The 16,151-nt window shown below is 45.9% G+C and overlaps 1 long non-coding RNA gene across 1 annotated transcript; it reads left to right on the plus strand.

Moving 5' to 3' along the window:
• The first annotated feature begins 10,092 nt into the window (after window positions 1-10,092).
• Window positions 10,093-11,584, plus strand: LOC146170960 (uncharacterized). The gene is made up of 4 exons (XR_014703030.1): window positions 10,093-10,491; window positions 10,659-10,802; window positions 10,949-11,095; window positions 11,236-11,584. It is a non-coding gene; the product is annotated as an uncharacterized LOC146170960 (long non-coding RNA).
• The last annotated feature ends 4,567 nt before the right edge of the window (window positions 11,585-16,151 follow it).

Consider the following 16,151-nt stretch of genomic DNA (forward strand, 5'->3'; position numbering starts at 1 on the left):
ATATATCCTGTTCTCATGCATATTCAAGGAAGAAAGGGGGGTACAATGCACAGTTGCCAGTTGAATTTGAGCGTGTATACACTGTTCGTCTCTCCAGCACTACTTCAATGCTGTCACCGTGAACTGTTGTACACTTTTGCAAAACACATGGTACATTTGTTTCAGGCTGTACATCGTACCGGCCCATTCTTCATGCAGCTGCGCAAAGCCTGCAAAGGCCATATTGCAACATGTTCAGAAGCCCTTCTGAGAGTCCTGCAAAGCCATCAGATTTGGATTTGGGATCTGAAAGCCCTCCGCTAAAAGCCTCAACTTCTTTTCTCTGAGAGACCCTCCGAGACACAGCAACAGCACAAAAGGAACAATGATGAAAGACACAGGCAAACCATGCAAACAAACACAACTGGTTATAACTAAAAACAATGGGAAATGGTTAGTTATTCTGGGCCATTGAGTATTATGTAGATTTAATGTTTTCAACTCGTTGGCCGAGCACGCTCATCAGACATATCACTTCAGTGGCCGACTCACGAGCTGCTCGGAGCACCCTCTTCAAAAATACTGGCAGAGCAAGCATGAAATGCTGATTATAGCATGATTATAGTTACATTAATGCTTTGTGCTCTTCAAACTGCACAGTACTGGGAAAGAACTATCAGTATTATAAAGGAAGCGAAGATAATGGAAAAACACACAGCCAGCACTGATTGCCAAGGACATGGCTTAATTGAGTACTGTGGGGTTTGGAGGGACTGGCTGAACACACTCACGCCGGGAAGCCAGCCACCAAGGAGTACCAGAGCGATGGTGTACAAAGCAACTGGCACCTGAGAAGGTGACAGTGGTTGCTGGTATGTAACATTACTCTGTTAAAACTTGTGGACATTAATTTTCCCTCCTTCATTTCTTCCTTGCTTTTTCGCAGAAACATTCACATTCTAGGGGTTCAAGACTAGTGTGTGTCCAAGTCAGCTAGGTGAATGGTAATTAACTATTTGTTCATCCAGGACCCAATCCAACCTGGAGGATTTCATTAACTACACAGTCAACATCCAATAAAGTGTGGATAAATGTTTTGAAGTACAGTGTGTTCCACAATTGTATGCGCCCCGTAGAATACTTCTCCTTGTAAAACTGATGCATTGTTCGAGCTCAAATTTCGCACAAAAATGTCATTTGATTGGCAATATACTGTCCTCTACAACATATGTTTGGGTTACTTGCCTGACTCGATCACGGCGCAGCAATCCACTGTCCCAGTGATGGCACTGGTGAGGCCATCTTATTTTGTTTGTCTCTGCTATAGAAATTTCACAAAGGGAGGGAGGCCGGCAGAGACTTTTTTCGCTTTGCCATCCCCGCAAACAATGTGATCGAATATTCAAATTCAGACTGAATCAAGCAATTGCCCCAAACAAATGTGGTATGAAACAATACTGCCAAGCAAATGCCGCTTCTGTACAAAATTTGAGCTCAAACGTACAGTTCTCCAGTGCAGCTGAGAGAAGCATTCTACAATATTGATGTAATTGCAAAACATGCTGTGTGTTTAACAGTGTTTTACTGGAGACATCTGTTCCAGAGAAACTAAATTGCCAAGTGGCCTTACATTGCCCCATGGCCCCTCTTGCGAGAGGTCCCTGTCTAATAATCACACTGCGCATGACCCCAATTGCAAAATTTCGACGAACGTAAAGCCTTTTCCTTTACCATGGCTGAAATAACACAAATCACTTGTTTGTGATTTCTGACTCGCCACCTTGAAGTGTACTTTGTGTGCACAAAACCACAAAAACTAGAAGAGTGAGCAAGAAAAAATCAACACGCTACCAGCAGCAACCACGCTGCACCACTATTCCAAGTACTGCAATAAGTTAAAGCCTACTGTGCACAGCTGCGGGTATACTCTATACGTTCTGATTTATACGCTGCTGTTTGGCAGTGGCAGAGTACATGATGGGCACCAAGAGAAGCATCAAGCATGATGACAACTACTATGATTAGAAAAAAAAATAAAAAGTGTGCATGAGAGGGCAAATGAAACTTTTATTTCAAGGTCAAGATATGAACTCCATGATTCCAACTCACATGATTTACTGCGTGTGCTGCTCTTCCCCCGTTCCAAACAAAACTGTGCTCATGAAAAAACAAACAAACAAACAGGATCCATGTTGCAGTGGTGACCCGCCACCTCAAAAAACAGTTGCTTAAAGCTGTTTCCGCTGTTACTCTATCGCAGCGCAATGAAAAGTTCCCGACAACGTTTTTCTTTTGATTATTTTTTTTCTCTGCTGGGATGTCTAGCTTCGCCCAAAGGCTATATTATATACAAAGGCGTACTCCGTAAAAAATAGAGAGAGAGAGGTAGAGAGAGAGAAACGCGTACAGTTACCCCGAGCTGGTTCCTCCGAAGCGCAAGATCGCCCGTGAATCTGCAAAGTACGCAGACGAACAGAAATTGTCCAGGCACCTGGGTCTTCCACACGGATATGCTTTTTCACTCAATTTTTCGCTAACATCAGAAAGCGCCTACCTAACTAACTGAGGTCGTACTACCAGATGGCGCGAGCATCGTCCCGCCTCGTCCGCCATGTCGGAGGTCGCCGGTGGCATCGACGCGCGTCGGCTCGCGCTGTTTCAGGTTCGCTGTCAGGTGCCCGCCGTATATTGGAAGTGATCCGCAAAGTTTTATCAAGCTGGTAAATACGTCCACATACACTTTTCTTTGTTGAGCCCTTTATGGGCACGGAGTTTGCAGCGATATTTTGATGCTCCGGGACATAACACGCTGTTCAGTGTTGCACCAGGCATCACCCGTGCAACAGCTCGACAGCAAAAGTGGCCGGTTACCCATTTAGCGAAAAACGACTTGCAGCTCGTTAAACCCGTTGTTGGCTGCCACTGAGGCAGAACACATCGTGAAAAGACAGCGAGCGCATTAAATTCTCCAATTCCAGAGCTGGCATGGCAGCGAAACACACTTTTAGTGGCGGTAGTCGGCAAACTGCCGAAGCTTCCACAGGCGCTGTTCCAGCAGTAAAGCGAATCAATGCAGTTGCTTAATTTGGGTGACAGAAGGTTGAGAAAAAAAAGTACTGTCATGTCCTCGCAGGATAAACGACCCACCCAGAGAGCATGTTTTACAAATTTAGTATCGGCTACGTAGCTCTGCTCGAAATGCACATAACCCATGGAACCTAGGTTCGCAACAACGCGATGTACCGTCTTTGCCAAAAGTAACCAGGCTGCTCCGAAGGCTGCCGGAGCAAGCGCGCGGCCGTGTGGCGGCGTTGCGCTCGCTGTAGCTTATCGGTGCTCGTCAGCTCCGAGGGTACAACAGCTGACGTAACTTCGCACCCTCACTCTCGCCCGTTGGATGATAAAAACTAGGCGCGTATGATGTGTGGGCTGCGGTTTCACGCGTGCGAAGCCTGGTTGTGCCCAGCGAGGGCGCTCAGTATAGCGACGGGGCTGTTATATTTTCTCTGCAACTGCGGAAAACAAGAAAGCAGGTGATAGTAGACACGGTGAGCTCTTGTTCGTTTCTAGAACGAATATGTGCTAGATTTGCCAGATAATGCTGCTCTGAAATAAGGGTTCCGCGAACGAGAAAGCAGTCATGTGCATATAATGGCTAAGCGTGAGGAAGCTTTCATTATCGTTTGTTACCTATACCAAAACTTCATCATCATTATCAGCCTGACTATACCCACTGCAGGCCGAAGTCCTCTCCTATATTTCTCCAATTAACCCGGTTATGTGCTAGCTGCATCCACTTGACCCCTGCGAACTTCTTAACCACATCCGCCCACCTAACTTTCTGCCGCCCCCTGCTACGCTTTCCTTCCCTTGGAATCCAGTTTGTTACCCTTTTGCTACCAAAACTTGCCTACAAGCAAATGCAAGAATTTGTTAGAATCAAACATTATTCTTATTTATACACAGCCTCCCCAAGGTACTAGCACAATTTTGCAAGCCTAAAAGAGAGATAACCCAAGCATCCTTGGCCGACCATTTACGTGTGGCCGACGTTCGGAAAATGGTCGGGAGCCTACTTAGTCGGCTAGTAAACCACGGCAAGCGGTCGGCCCGGAGGTAGCCGCCAGCCATTTCGGCAAGTAGTTCGCAGCGGGCTTTGGCCCGACTTTTTGGCCGGACTAAATGCCGGGCACGGCGCCAGGTTAATGGCAAGAGTGCGGCAATGCGTCGGCCCGACTGTTGAGGCGGTACATTGAAAAAAGGTTATGAAGAGCATGACTGCTACTTTTTTTTTAAATTTGCCTGTTACTCGGCTTTGGTTTTTCGCGATGTTATGTAATTTGCGCTTAGTATGGAACAAAATGATACATGCTATTTATTGTAAATGTTTTGTTACATTAATTAATGCTATTGTTTGTTTAGCTTGTCGCTCACATTTTTAGTGAACCTTATAGCTGTTAGTAAAATTATTTACCGAGTTCTGATAAACAGCACGCCACAAGGTGACCGCGATTTCATGTGTAGATCATGTCATTATACATTATACTGTTTGCTTATTACGAAGCGCAGCTGTAGGTGATGTAACATCAGTTATATTTTTGGCGCACAAGCTCCCGTACACCCCATTTAGCCCGTATCACTCACTGAAATTCGCTATATGGCAGCTGGGCACTTGAGTAGACGCAACTTCGCATTGTAAGGGAGGAGAAGGCTATTGTGTAAAATAAAAGAAGCGGACAGAAGAGAAAAAGCACACGGGGGGCAGAAATTATGCGTAGGGCACTGGCAAGCCTTGGCCGCGGCGAACGCTCCAGCAGGCAAGCAGAGACAAATTCTAAAAACACTACTTCGCAGCAGGAGAAGAGAAATGCGTACACGGAGGGAGACTCGGACGAAACAAAACCGACCTCACGCTCGGACGTTTCGAAGGAAGGGCGGAAAAGAGGGGGAAAATGGGAAGGGCGGGGCAACTGTGTCACCCCCGCAGCTCGAAAGTTGGTGGCGAGCGTTCCTGACTGGGCGAGAGAAGAAATGTATACACGCCGACTTTGAAGAGAGCATGCAGTTTTGTGGTATTTGTATACTATTTTTGAAGGAGCTCTTTTCGAACAAAGTTGTCTTACGATCAAATACATGAAGAAAAAAAAACGAAGGAAAATGATTATTGTCCAGGTTATTAATCGCATACTGTTTTTCTCAAAACAGTCTGGTAAAGCTAAGAGCAGCGAGAAAACAGGCCAGCGTCCTTGTCATTTGGTTTTGTTTCTTTGCGTGTGGCCCATTCATCCTCTTTTACGACCTGCCGGGGTGGGACGGGCGGCTCTTTTCATTTTTTTTTTTTTTTCGGAAGTCGGAGGGGCGCATTTTCGCAGCGAGCGGTCCGATTCTACACCGGAAACTAACCCCCTCTCCTCCCCCGCTTCTTGTCAACAGTTCTTGGAAGACTCGGCAGCTTGTGCTCGTGGGTGCGTGCGTGCTTTCAAGTTCGTTGCAGAAGTGTAGAGCGCGACCAAGAGACGATCTCGAGCGCGCGAGGACGCTGTACGTGCGAACGAAATGTTGGAAATGCAAGCGCGTTTTCCAAAGTTGCGCGTTATTAGTTAAAATTACAAGACAGTCAACTTTGTTACCTTCAATAACTAGGCGCTGGACAACCAGACCTCTCTTTCATTCGCATTTATATATTGTCAGGACAAGTGACTGTAATAGTTTTCAACCGCTGTATCCTTTCAGTAACTCCGCCAAGCCATCCTGAAGTAACGCGCTCCTCCGGCGCGTTTGGACAAAAAAAAATCGAAGATGCTCCGCTTTTTCTGTTTTTCTGTTTGTTTGTTTTTTCCTTTTTTCTTTTTGCTCAATAATGGGAGTGTGGTTTCATAGGAACGATACAGTTGATTTTTATTTATTTTATTAGTATTTCGCTTTTGTTTTACAGATTGTTTTGAATTATGGCTTCTATATTTTCTTGCTTGTTACTGTCCACTCCTGGTCCGCGAGAGACATATTTTCTCAACGCATCCTGCATATCAATATGAGTTTGAGACCCCTATGTTATACAGAGTGATTGAAAATTAATAATATTTATTGAGAGCTACACGAGGTACGCGCAATAAAAGAAGCTAATTGAAAAGAATTCTTTCCTGAAGCAGCTGCCGCAATTTCGGGTTTTTGTTGTGGCTTCAGACTAATAATATGGAGAACTTTTAGTTTTAAGGCGTGAACATGTATCGGAAGGGATTAAAGCGAATTATCTGTCGTACGTACTAAGCCGAGAGATCGCTTGTAGAATAGCCCTGCATGTGGAAGGAATGCTGCATAGGTCCAGAAACTTAAGACTTCTGCTTGAAAAGTACCGGGATAAGAGAGTAGAAACGATCATGACGTCATAGGCGTGAACTTCAACCATTTACTTAGCAGGGAACCAAAGAAATCTTATTGATAAACATGGAAATAGCAAAGCACACTGGGACAATAAATAATGTTTCAGTAAAACAGCAAACAGTACCGAACATATAAGGTAGCGGCAAGAAATATATAATGCAGTGAGTTTCTGGTCACACGTTGTATATCAATAATGCGCAGCTGCAACAGGACTCCCTCGGGAGCTCTGACCACCTAACAAATTTCCAGACAGTCGATTGCTCGATCCTTTGTGCTCACACATATACGCGTGAGCCGCAGGCTTGCGTCTTTCAAGACAAGAACCGAGTTCAAATCACTTCGATGTACAAGTGACCTTCCTGAGTTTGATGTGCCGCGTCAACAACCTCCGGATAAAGCTTTGCTCTCCAAGAGCTAACAGATGGCTATATCTAGGTGAGACGCACTAGCATGGGGAACAGTAGACAACGGGGTCACCGAAAGAATACGATCGACCGCGTTCCTATTCTGCCAAATGATCAATCCCACGGACTTCACTACACGTTGTTCGAACGCTTCGCGCGGCCTTCCACTGTGCGACGAAAAAGCTCACGGCGCTAGGCAGCGGAATGTCCAAGCTGCGACACAGTCCTTAAGGACACGTGTGTGAGACTCGACCTGACCAAAGTTGATACAGTGCAGATCAATATGCCAGCTGTAAAGCCTGTTTAATTTGGTGGGGATCGAATACGCCACACTCAGTGCGCCACCGAAAGTCTCTTACAGCATGCGGGAGATTGGGTGCAACAGGCGTCTCCCACTTCGCATACCTTTGGCACATATGTGTAGGGGCGCAGAATAGCAGAGCGCTTCGCAGAGATTAGATACTGCTATGGCTATCCATGCTCCGTCTACGAACATCTCCTCTAACTATGCGAACACGTGCGCCTGCTTCCCCTGACCATGCACTACAAACATCTGCCTTCTACTTCCAAGCCAGTATAAAAGTTAAGGCCGCCCAACGTAACCTATGTGATCCACTAACTCGGATACCCAATAGCGCACAACAAAGGGCATAATGAAGACAAGGCGGAACCCAAATAGGCGCCACCACCTAGCTATAGTGAAAATATAATCAAAGTAGATTGACTTTGCAAGAGGAATACACAAGAAAACACGTGCTAAGCCATGCAGGGTCGTATCATTGGGAGGCTGGATCAATAAACAATCAAGGAACACAGATGTGGGAAAGTTGGCACCTGTGTGCACTAGGCTTTATCAGAAGTATCGCGCATACGTTAATTAGCTATAACTTTAGGATGAACAAGATGTCCGAGATTATTGAGTTAATATCTATCCCTAGTGTGACTATTGTGACTCATGCACGTACGCACGCACGCACTTACGCACGTCTGCAGTCGCACAGAGTAAATTGTTCCACGACCTTACACAGTGGTACGATGGAATAGTTAATAATAATTGAAAGAAGGAAATAAAAATTAGGGGGACGCTCAAGCTTCCCCTTAACGTTTGACGGGATACAACGCCTTCTCATTCTTCTCTCTATCTCTCTATTTCGGTGGACAACCGCAGTTAATTGCAAATTGGTTATAGGAAAGTAAAGGCGCAGCATCTGTCACAGATCCCGGTGGGAACCTGGACCGCATCTGCATATTTACTACCACATTCCGAATATTTCAGACAAAACTCGACGATACTCAAGCGAAAACCGGGTTAGCGAGGTGGCTTTTGGACCAAATGAGCTGTAGCGCTTCGCATATATACATATATGCTGCACTCTCGATAGACGAAACTCGGGTATATTGCCGACATGAGGGTAAATGGAACAGCTTGGGACAAATATTTGCCCGCCTCAGCTAAAACACGGGGATTAGGAAAGCTTTATTCCTGATATATCAATATGCCGAGGCCGACTGTGTTTATCCAGAACACAAATGTGGTCCTGATAGTTTTCAAATAAAAATGAAAGGCACGCAAAGAGCCTATCGCCCGGACGATTCGCCTGTCGAACGTAACTTCCTGCGAACACAAGCATTGTGCAAAAAGTAACATTTGGTTCTTTTGAGAAAATTCAAAGGGATTGCGTTTTGAGAATCCCGCGCAACATGACGAGGATCGATCGGCTCCTGCACCAGTGGCGGTCTACATTGTTAAATTCTTCAACGTCAGCCTCACACGCAGAAATATGGTATGAAATGCCAGAATATATATAAAGTTCCTCGAATCCCCTTTTCCCCAGCCGCGTATTCACTGCTGCTATAATATATCATTAAATAACATTGTCCATATCAAAGTAAAGTCTCCTGCAATACCGCAGGTTTCCCCTCTACATTCCATGAGGCAGTCGGCTTAGCAGGAGAAAAGTGGAAAATTCGTATCATTGAAACAGCTATTTTTATGCAACATTGAGTTATACCGCGTGCATGATATATATTGACACTATATCATTTGAGCCTGCTGATAGAAATATACATTGCGCAACAGGAGGTGAAATTAACTGTTATTTATACATATTTTGAAATAACGCTTTAACCGCGCGCTAATTGAGCCGCGGCGGGTATGGTACACTCTGTGGTTGATCGCGAGTTGTCATGAACTTATGCTTGAATTTGTGAACTGGTAGGCGCTGATTGTCTGTTTGAAGCATACTTAGTATTAAGTGCCTAAGATTTGCGCGGTAACTGCTATGAACCTATGTAATTGTCCATTTTTTTTATGCTTAAATGGTAACCTCTGAATTTAAACAACCTCATCATAAAGTTAACCTATAACATAACTCTAAGCAAACCCACGGTAAACCGAAGAGATCACGTGCCTTTAAGGTTTATATGTTAACCGTCAATTACTTTTGCCAGTGCCCTCGAAACCTATCAATCCTAAACGCCCTTAAATTCGTTTCGCAGCCTCCGTGAGTTTACATTTCGTACGGGGTCAAGAAAAGAGGCGGTGAGCTTTTATGAGCTTTCATCCGGATCCGGTGCACTTCGCCCTGCGACCTTCTACTGATTTTCATGCATCCCTAGAACAAATGGACAAAATATATTTTTGTCAGAAACTTGCAGCAGTTACTATGTGATTCAATCGTTATTTACCAGCTTGAGCTCGAAGTCACGGGCTTTAGTCGAGCTGCAGAAGCCGCATTATGATGGAAACCAAACGCGAAAACGGAAATGTGGTTTGCGATTAATATGACAGCCCGAGGGACTCTAAATAACCCACGTACTGCTTTGGGAAGTATAAATCCGCATGGACTATGTAATCTCTGCAAAAGCACTCATAATATACAGTGTTCTGCAACTTAACCGTCTTGGAAAAGTTTCCAAGACGGTTCCGATAAAGTTACTGAACACTATATACGTAGCCAGGTCTTGCTGTTTTGGCTAAATGAAGCTGCAGGTGTTCTACTGCCCCACACTTGGTTTATGTGGAAGATATTCGGTTAAAAGAACATTACATACATTCACTCCAAGCCATATTTTTTTCATGCAAAGAACTACAGCCGCTGGTATCAAGACGGGGGTTCTACAGAAGCCGTAGAAAAAAGAAAAGAAAAGAAAAGAAACTACCTCGACGCTTCTTGAACGACGAGGGAGGGGGGGGGGGGGGGAGGGGGAGTACGTGAAAAAGAAAGAAAACTGCTTCTCGCTGCGCGGGACCCGCTGCCCCCATCGGCCCATCTCTTTTCCTTGCGGCAAAGCGGAAAGAACCACGGGGAGGCGAAAGGCATCGAGGCACCCTACCGCGGGGGGCGACAGGAATGCCGAAGCAGAGAGAGATAGCGCGAAAAAAAAAAAAAAAAGAATTGCATGCACCGCACACAGGGAGATTCTCGCTGCTTTTTGCAGCTTCTCTCCCCCCCTCCTCCCTTCTTGAGGTCACATGTCCAAATGGCGGGAAAACACATCCCGCGCGAGCTAAGATGCGCGGCCGCGGCGTCACTCAGTCGACGGCCAGCCTCCGTGTGGGCGCGATGCGTACTGCCTAATCTTATCGTCCGCTTTTATTTCGCGCAAATTCAATCTGTCTCAACCTCCTGGTGCAGTCAGCGTTTGAAAAGAACAGCCCATATATGCAGCTGATGATTGCAGCCGCTTGTACAGATTCTTCGTGCCGAAGTTCACCAAAACATGCGTAAGTACATGATCTTTCGGTCTTGATCAGAGGAGCTTTTTGCTAGATTCGATATTATACTGAACATAATAATGTATTGTTTTGGAGCATATGTTCGTCTTGTTATATACCCCTTGCATCTTTCTTCATATATATATATATAATTGGTGTGGGCGCTGATCGCGCAGGAAGACTTGCTGAGCCGTTTGGAAACAAGGCTGCGGCTGGCTGCGGTGGCAGAATTGGCTCATTTTGCAGTCTGGGTCCTTCGGTATCTCCTGCCCCAAAATGCTCGCCTTTTAACATGGAGGGACACTCACTATACCGATCAGGTAAGTCCAATTAGCACATATTTTGTTCGATACGACAATATACTGCAACTGTTTCTGGAGCGCGTATATATATGCGCATCTTGTTACTACGTGCATTTTTTTTTTTTTTATAATCGATGTGTGCGCATTTCGCTCTGATTGCGCAGGAAGACGTGCTGAGCCGACTTGGAAACGATGCTGTGGCGGTGGAATTAGCTCTTTTCGCTGCAGTCCGAGGTCCGATCTCCTCTGCCCCAAAACGCCCGTCTTTCACTTCATATCGAAGTGCATGCACTGACATGTATACCCATCAGGTAAGTCAAATTAGCGCTGATTTTCTTCTATACGATAATGAACTGCAACTAATTATGTATTGTTTTGAGACTTATGCGCATCTTGTTACTGTAAATGCATATTTTGTTATTGGTATGCGCGCCTTGCGCTGATCGTGCAGGGAGGCGATATCAGCTGATCTGGAAACTGGCTGCGACAGTGGAAGCTCGTTTCGCCGAAGCCCGAAGTCCTTGGTCTCCTCTACACTAAAACGCTGGCCTTTCACTTCTTTATGGCGGTGCACTTGCCGGACAGGTATTAGCGCTGATTTTGTTTGAAAAATTCGATTATCCGACTCACATCGATGGGACGCATGCAACCCAGTTAAATGTCAAATGCTATCACTGATATAAATATTGCAGCACCCCTCGCCATAGGAGCGATCAGAAGCTGTACAAGCATCATCGCTGCTGCCAAGCAAGCTCGTGCCAGGACTGAGTACAATGTTTATGCCGTGTTTATTATTATTATTATTATTATTATTATTATTATTTTTTTGCTGCTGTAATGATGTCTATACGTGAAAATTGATGATTGAGTGATGCGGTATGCTGGCAAGGTAAGTGAGCCAGTGCGTTCATTTTGTGGATTTTGGAATTATATATGTGATGCACACAGATCTGAGCCGTTTCACATTGATTTTGCTCTGTGCGCTTGCTTTCTGGGCAAGCAGTTGTATTTTCATCGTGCGGATTAATTCCTGGTGCTTACATGCTCATGAGGTGTTCAGCTAACCTGTTTCAAGCTTTAAAAATTTACAACGGGTTCTATAAGCTTCTAAGAGTTGGGGTCTAAATAGCCGAATTTTTAAAATAATGCTCGATTGTTAAATAACGAAAATAAATCAGATGACTTATCGTTATATATCCGGTCGCTTTTGCTGTAAAAGTTCCATCTAGTTTGAGAAAATTAAGCTGTATTCTACGGAATAAACTTATTGTAGGTTTCATGTAAATATCGCGGAAACTGTTTGTTCAGCCGCGTTGGAATCCCTCATACGCGCTCTATGACAAGCACGGACACTTGGTTTTGCTAGAATTATTAAATTGCAGCATTAGCATGCAAGAAAGCGCTTCGGGAGGATAAGGTTTGAGTGCGCTACGGTTGCAAATTGCAACATCATGATTCAGCAAAACAAAGTGATCGCGCCTTTCTCGCGGATTCACGGATCCTGATTACCTATTGCGGCTCTGCGCTAATGCGTTTTCAGTAGGGTCGCATCAAGTCAAGCGCATAAAATATATTGACGTGATAGCCTAAAATAATTGGGTGAGCGCAGGGTGACATCACGGCAAATTGTACATGGTGGCGGACACCATCAACAAAAACTCGCACAGTACACTTAGCAGAAGGCCGAATTATTGCACCATTAGCTCCACGGAGTTCAGGTCCATCATAAGGCGTTTTCACTTTTCGCAAGCGGGAGCACAAGTCAGTGTGTATCACAGAAACAGCGGCGCCCGTGTCAACCAAAGCCTCAACAGACAAACCTTCAACCCGCACTAAAATAATATTCCAGGGACGTTCCGGAGGATTTTTGGGATGGTCGAAGAGTGCAGTTTTCCCTCCTAAAACTGCAGTGGTCAGTTTTCCGACAAGCGGGGGGTCGTCAGAGAAGCTTGACGGAGAGGCGAGGTTGAGCGGCGAAAAGGCGATGTAGAACGGCGTCTTGAAGGCCTGTAACCAGCAGGCGGAGCGGGGCTTTCTGGCGGGGGTGATGAACGTCGGGGATAATCAGGGAATGAACGGTGGTTAGAGCCGGAAAAGCGAGGAGGGTAGTCTGCTTCAAATGATTCGTAGCCGCGGCGTTCATTCTGGAGCCTGCGACGACAGAAGCGGGAAATATGGCCTCGGTACCCGCAGTAATAACAAACAGGGCGGGCTGGGCGCCAGTTAGGGTAGTATGTCGGCGCCGCGGCAGGTGGTGCCAATGCAGCGACATGAGCAGTGGTAGGCGCCGGTGGCGTAGGCGCTCCAACTGCAGGCGGCAAGGATGTGACCTGGGCGTACGTTGGCGCCTGACAGATGGTAGGAGCGACCGATGTTGGCGGGCAATAGGTCATTGAGGCCAGCTCTTCTTTGACAATGCTACGCAGGCCGGCACTTGAAGGATGTGGCTCAGATGCAGGGCGGCACAAATTACCTTGAGCCGAGAGCTCTTCACGAATTAATCCGCGAATAAGAGCACGGAGGTCAGCTTCGGCAGTGAAACCAAATGAAGTGGGATCAGGCTGCAGGCGTATTGACTGTAGTTCGTCAAGGCGTTGACAGGTCGATATGATGGCGTCAATTGTGGTAGGGTTCTGCACGGCCAGGGCGTTATAGGCGAGTGGCCCAATACCTTTAAGGACGTGCCGAACCCGCTCGGCCTCTGACATGGTGTCATTTATGCGCCGACAAAGTGCTAGAACATCTTCGATATAAGAGGTATAGGTCTCATTGGACCGCTGAAGTCGGGCTTCTAGCTTCTTCTTGGCGGACTCCGTGCGAACAGTAGGAGCGCAGAAAATCTGGCGTAACTTTTGTTTAAAGGTAGCCCAGTCAGGAATCGTCGATTCATGATTTAGGAACCACGTTTTGGCCACATCCGTCAAATAAAAGGACACATTAATTAGTTTAAGCGAATCGTCCCACCGGTTGAAAGCACTGACCCGGTCGTAGCTGTCGAGCCAGTCATCAGCGTCGTCGCCTCGGAGACCGGCGAACATCTGCGGGTCGCGCTGACGGCTGCTGACAGTCCAAGTGGCAAGGGGAGCTGGAGTCGAGTTGGTAGAAGCCGAAGTAGCGGAGTGGCCCTCTTGAGTCATGACGATGGTGGTCGGGGTCAAACGGCGGCCAGAACGAAGCTCCAGGTGGATGCAGGTGACGAAGCAGCGGGGAAATCAAGGCGCACCTCCACCACGTGTAAGGTAACGCGAAGGTCGGACTTGGGGAATCGGGCTTTATTGCAGACCTGAAGCCTTGGTCGCACACTGCAGCCAAACACACTCCGCGATGACGATGGGTATCTACAAGAGGGAGCAGGATGAAGATGAAGCAGCACTACGGTGGCTGCAGCACGTTCAGCCGTGTGGAAGAAGAAGCGCCACTCAGTGCTCACAATATATATATTATATATCGGTTATTTATGGTTGTGCAATTACGTAAGGAAGTTTTTAGGTGCATTTCGGGAAACAGAAACCTTTTATGGCGACGTCTGCTTTTGCGCCTTCGCTACTATGGCTCACGGTGGCTCACCGTGCTATGGCCAAAGAGGTATTAACTCTATGGCTATGGCCTTTCACCTCGAAATGATGCTGCTGATGATGAAAAAACATCATAGTAATGCTAATTTATGCATCCGAGAAAAACAGACTGTCCCGCAACAAGTAGCACCAGTTCAGTCCAGTTCAGTCGTGTCAGACTCTTCATGACCCTATGGACCATATCACGCCACGCTTTCCGGTCTCTCACTATCTTCCCAACATAACATGACTTCATCTGCAGGGCCTCGAGGATGCCATCTAACCATCGCGATCGCTGCCTACCCCTTCTCCGGTGACCCTCAACCTTTCCCAACATCAAATCTTTCTCCAGCGACTCCTCTCTTCTCATCAGATGACCAAAGTAGCTGAGCTTTAACTTTAGAATTTGACCCCTCCAATGAACAGTCAGGGTTTATGGTCGACAATATCGACTGATTTGCTCCTCTGGCCGTCCAAGGAACTCTCAAGTGTCTCCGCCAGCACCACAATCAAACGTGTCAATTCTTAGGCGGTCAGCCTTCTTCACAGTCCAACTCTCGCATCCATACATCACAACTGGAAAGACCATAGCACAAGTTATAAAGATCTTGGTTGGCAGTGTAATGTCTCTGCTCTTTACTAGGCGGTCAAGGCTAGCCATGGCTCTCTTTCCCAGAAGCTGGAGTCTCCTAATTTCATGGCTGCAGTCTTCTTCCGGGGACATCTTGGAGCCCAAGAAGAGAAAATCTGTCACAGCTTCCACTTCTTGTCCCTTGATGCTCCAGGACGTGATAGGACAAGACGCCATGATCTTTGTCTTTTTAATGTTCAGTTTAAGCCCAAACCTCTCACTCTCTTCTTGTACGCGCATCAGAAGTCTCTTGAGTTCCACTTCACTTTCTGCCATTAAAGTGGTATCATCCGCATATCTAAGGTTGTTATGTTTCCCAGCAATCTTCACTCCAGCTGAAGACTCGTTCAGACCGGCCTTCCTCGTGATGCACTCAGCATATAAGTTAAATAGGCAGGGCGACAGTATGCAGCCTGTTATCACTGCTACTAACTGTTTATATTTTTGCTTCGTAGCTGCTACAGAGCATACATTTCCTGCTCTATTACTGCTCCAAAACACATATTTTACTGCTCCAGGAGCTGCTCCAAAGCCTATTTTAGGCATCCTGAGGTCAACATTGGATGTTGGCTGTAATACGGTGGTCTGACGTGGCCTATTCAACTTTGTCAATTACCTGCCTAGTGTTATGTCATATTTTCTGGATGGCCACAGAGCACAATGGACCATAGGGAAGACCTTTTCCCAGTTGTCCCCTGTGTGTAGGTGACCCAGGAGGGCCAAGATAGAAGCACAGTGCTAACTTATATGTACACTCGGCAGCTCAAAACAGTATTGTCTTGAAGGAAACAATGTTAAAAAATTAATTGCAAAGTACTGGTCCACAGCACACACACAAACACAAAGAAAAAAAATTAGCAAAAAAGAAAGAAAGGGTCAGTAGTGTTTATTGCACTACATATTGGCTAATAATCATCTATTCACTCAACGCCTACAAGGATGTTCGTTTCGACACATCTCGTGTTTGATAAAACAAAACAATGGAGGACTTATTTTCCTTTGAAAAATGAGCAACAGTGTTGCATTACTAAAAGCAAGAAGAAACGATACCTATGTCATCGGTGTTTTACTTGTACTTACTTTTGCACTTCACGACTGGCACTCTCATTAAAGTAAAATATTTTAAGATAAATAGAAAATGATTATATATGAATACTGCTAACGTAACCAAACCGTTAATAA

The sequence above is a fragment of the Amblyomma maculatum genome, unplaced genomic scaffold (assembly GCF_055883805.1).
Source record: "Amblyomma maculatum isolate TAMU_Amacu unplaced genomic scaffold, ASM5588380v1 scaffold_24, whole genome shotgun sequence".
In the NCBI taxonomy this organism is placed as follows: domain Eukaryota; kingdom Metazoa; phylum Arthropoda; class Arachnida; order Ixodida; family Ixodidae; genus Amblyomma; species Amblyomma maculatum.